Consider the following 4,901-nt stretch of genomic DNA (forward strand, 5'->3'; position numbering starts at 1 on the left):
AAAAAAAACAACACATGACCGGATTAAAGGCCACCCCCACTTTGACAACATAATAATCCCTGATCAATCCTGACATAAAATGATTGTGGCTGATATTTGGTGTCCGGTTTTAAGCTCAGCGCCACATTTCACTCATTTCATGGACTAGGGATCCATGGGCTTATCGGTGGTAAATAATTGTTATTACAGCAATTACATGTGCTTAATTGTGTCTTTCCTTCAAATAAAGGAAGTATAAATTTATATACTGGTAGTTTTTCTTTGCTGGTTCTAATCTGCTTGTAATAAAATGTTCATGTTCATGTACTACCACGTGTGTTCACGACATCAAACGATCCTACTGTTTCAAAATGTCGCTAGACTAAGGACTTGTTGAAGTTGAGGATTGCAAATGAGCAGGGTTGGGCCGGTTCTAATGCGACAACAAGATCCCCAGGGATCATTTCTATATAGAAAAACCACGGGCCAATTTTAACAAATTGAGTTTTTGGGGGGTTTTGGAAAAAAAAAAAAAAAAAAAATGGCCATCACTTCAAAGATGATGTTGCCCCAAAATTCTTAGGATAAAGTTTCAGGCGATTTAAAAATGTGCAAAAATCATTCGGTTTTTATCCCTCGGCCTTCTGGTCGGGGGATATAGTGGTAACGATCAGTGTCTCTGCGTCTGTCCATCTGACGTTGTGTGAGAGTAACATTCTTGGGATGTTTTCGGATTATTCAGTTAAAAAAAAAATGTGAAAAACAGTTTCCTAAGGGATTTTGAAATTTATTTTTATATAACGTTCTTCACAAAATGCACCAGAAACACAACGGAAACCCTCACTGCACATGGGCTTTTCTATAAATGGAATAAGCAGAAATTGAATGACATTCAGTCGAAAACAAAGGAAATATCCCCAAAATTTAGCCCTCGTCTTGACATTGTAGGGATATCTCCACAATGTCATTCAATTTCTGCTTATTCCGTTTATAAAAAAGTCCATGTGCATACAGTGAGGGTTTCCGGTGCATTGTGAGGAAATTTATGTGAAAATAAATTTCAAAATCCCAAAGGAAACTGATTTTTTTCACATATTTGAACAGAATTACAAGAAAACATCCCCATAATGTAATATAATATATATATATAATATACTCTCACACAACGTCCGTCTGTCCCACATTGCTTGTCATCACTCAAGCAGCTGTATTCCTTCACGGATTTTGATGAAACTTCACACACTTGTTTGCTTTGACCATACCTCGGACAAATTTGAATACCGGCACGACTGGTCAAGGTCACTGTTACTAAAAATAGAATTTGACCAGACATTGCTTGTCATCACTCAAGCAGCTGTATTCCTTCACTTATTTTGATGAAACTTCACACACTTGTTTGCCTTAACCATACCTCGGACGCATTATTGGTCAAAGGTCAAGGTTAATACTAAAATATAGTTTCAGAGGACAACAACATTGATGTTGCATGATCGTAAGAGGCGACTAAATTTGGGACCTTATCTCTTCTCTCCTTTCTAAATAACTTTCTTCTTCCTAATGTCTCCCTTGACAATGCCTCACTTTTGGCCATTTGTTGAGCGTTCGCCCCTGTGAGGAAGGCTTTGGGTTCTGTCCCCTGGCCGAGACATACCAAAGTCTTTAAAAATGGTAGTTTCTACTCCTGCTTAACGCTCAGCAAATTAGGAGTGGGACGACTGGTTCGCCCGTTGTCAGTATAATGTGACCGGGTGGGGCGTCCTGCTGGGTGTCTTCGGCAGAATGTTTCAGTGAGGTAGCACTATAAAGTCGGCATCAGTTTCGCGCTATCACAAGGAGACAAACACGAACATATTGCAGCCTCCCAATATACACACACATACACTACACGCATGCATCTTGCACCCAGGGGAGGCCGTCCTTAAATGACCTTAGCTGTTAATAGGACGTTAAACAAAATCAAACAAACAAACAAACAAACAACATTGATGCAGTTGGCCATAGGTCCAGCATGCGGGGGTTGGGGGCATTGTGAGCTTTGCGCTTTCTCTAGTTTCAAGGGTGTCGGTATCACTCGACTTATGTAGCCGGGGGGATATGTCATCCTCATATGACTTGTTATATATGAAGAGCTGTACGTGCAGGACTGGAATGATGCCATAAACTTGTAATTAAAACCAAATAATTGTGTTTAGTGTTACAATGTAAAGACGATTACGTATATATCAATAGAAATGTCCGTAAAAACGGAGCTCCACTCATATAGAAAATATATGTAAAGAGATGCTAACAAATTATAGCCCTCACTATAACAACCTGTCGCCTTGTGACATCATGATATTACAAATCCCTAGTGTTAGCCCATCATATCATAGATAGTGGCCATGGGGTGTTCAGATGCTCCGGCCAAAGTGTCAGGACTGAATGACTGACGGATGGATGGATGAAGCCCACACAATGTCTGACATCCTCATACAAACGCATGGATGGCCAAACTGAGTGCAATCCTGTGGTCCCCTCTGGTAGTACTGGTAGGCAAAACAGTGCGTTTGGAGAACCAGAGATACCTTTGGGCACTTGAAGTCGCCACCATTTAAAAATAAAATTGATTAATTTACATAATTATTTTTTTATTTTTAACTGCTTTACAAACGTGTTTAAAATAATTAATTAACGATTCATTGAACTGCTTTACAAACATATGCATACTATCCAAGATTGTTTATGTTATTGGGAAAGTGTGGCACTAACTACAAATACATATAATATACATGTAGCTTCTAACACATGTATATGTATTATCATTTATTTATGATATTAAAGTAGCAAAACTCATCAGGTGGAATTTGTACATGTATTCATTATTTGTATAAATCTGACAATATATAGACTAGTGCTTGGTGAAGTACATGCATTCTTTTGAATGATTGTAAATCTAAATCGAAAAATGTGAAGTGCTCACAGGCCAAATAAAAAATAGTGCATTTCCCATTACCGGTACATCTCCAAAAGAAATAGGGTGAACTATCATGTAGATTTATGCATGTAAAATTTCACACAATTTTAATGCATAATAACATTTATCGTAGATTCCGAAAATAACTATTATTAATTTAAAACAATATTTGTGGTGGGGCCAAAAATCAGTTTGCTTAAAAAATCTCTAGTTGGGCAACACAAATTGGGTACATGTAAGTATAGGGTAATGGGAAACACACAATACATTTTATTAGACGTTTTACCATGAATACAGTAAAGATCATACTGTCAAAAACTCAAGTAATGCTCAGTTATTAGCCTCATATGTCCCTTCTAATTCAAGTGGTCAATGTGGAAAATGAGTTGACAAAACAACTCTGTTGCTTCAACTACGTTGGAAGGTGGGTATGCTTGTCCCTGTTCACGAATAATGCAGCTTGCAAGAGTCAAACTCCATTGACACACCTCTTGCAGGGGGGTATATGCAATATTCTTGCTCCAATCCATCGACTTGGGTTGGCAAAGGCAGCTTGCTCTCAGTGGCCAAGAACACTTCAGGTTGAAAGTACAAGACATTTGGTTTCCCGGAAGGAGATTCTGAATTTCGATTATATCGAATGCGATGTTCATTCCAATGACGTATAACTTTTTTCAAATCATGATTGATCAACAACAAGAAACAGTAACGTACACATTCCAAGTGAACATTGTCAGATGTATCTAATACACCCATGTCCGCTATATCCTTGAAATGGTTGATCCAAAAATGACCACACATATCGCGCATATTTCGCCAAAATCTTTCAATGCGTGTGTTTCTGGTAGATGATCCATAGATGAAGCTTGATAGCCCTTGAAATGGATCAAGGTGGTTCCATCGAAGAGCAAACTGTAAATCGCGTGTAATGGCATTTTCAGTCCCTCTGTCTGCATAAACGATCATGGGTACACCATTTATTTCCTTTACGTAGTCCATGTAAAACCTTGCAACATACTGTGGCTTTTTGTTGGAATCACATGCTTTTAGCCACAGGACACGTCTTGAGAAACCATCTACTGCACCATGCACTGATACACCAAATGGTTTTAGTTTATCCCAACCATCCATATGAATAGCAAAATTTGGGCCTTTATTAACATATGCTCTTCGGCGGAGGCACCTTCTACCTCTTCTTGTAACACCTTCAGCATCCAGAACGGAAAGTGCCAATCTTAACAGTTTCTGAGGAAGCAACAAGTTCATGATCAACTAACAATCGTCTTCGCATCGAACGATATCCCAAGTTTTGGCTACTTCCAGACAGTTCATGCAAAATCGCTCTCACAACATCTTCTAGTGATGCTTGGTTGTTACGTCTGAAGAGATTCATATTTCTTAAAATGCGGTGAATTTGTCGTTCACTGACCGCTTCTCCATGTCTTGCTGCAAGAAACCCCATAATTTCTTGGATGGTATACCCGGAGTGATAGTGCACGGCAATGACGTCATCTCTGGTAAGCGACTCCCCATTCACTTGCAAACCAGCAATTGGTATGGCGGGTATATCCATTATGGTGCAAAACTGAAAGTATAAGAACCGTAAAAGGTTGCTTAAAGAATAAAAACAAGGGCCTGCAGCGCTCACCTGGTTTTAATTTAACGCAGGCACTAAATATTCTGAAAATAAATTTGAAGTTATGAGACTAGTCTCCAGGGGCGGGGCTGGACCTCGGGGGTAATCCTATAACTAGTACATATAGTCATATATGGCATGAGTGTATTTGTCTCATGTCCAGCAATTGTATATATTATATGGTTATAGGGTGGGGATCTCAACTGTTTGCATGTTATGACCCAGGGACTAAGTTCCTTGGTGGTATGGATGTATTCATCTCTTCACGCCCAGCAATTGTATTAAGGGATACCCCCGCACCCCACATATATTTGTTCCTATACTGAACAGTGT

The 4,901-nt window shown here is 39.1% G+C and overlaps 1 pseudogene; it reads right to left on the bottom strand.

Moving 5' to 3' along the window:
* Positions 1-3,376: 3,376 nt before the first annotated feature.
* On the bottom strand, positions 3,377-4,223 carry LOC110451960 (annotated as a pseudogene).
* Positions 4,224-4,901: the final 678 nt, after the last annotated feature.

Source organism: Mizuhopecten yessoensis, unplaced genomic scaffold (genome assembly GCF_002113885.1).
Source record: "Mizuhopecten yessoensis strain PY_sf001 unplaced genomic scaffold, ASM211388v2 scaffold6313, whole genome shotgun sequence".
In the NCBI taxonomy this organism is placed as follows: domain Eukaryota; kingdom Metazoa; phylum Mollusca; class Bivalvia; order Pectinida; family Pectinidae; genus Mizuhopecten; species Mizuhopecten yessoensis.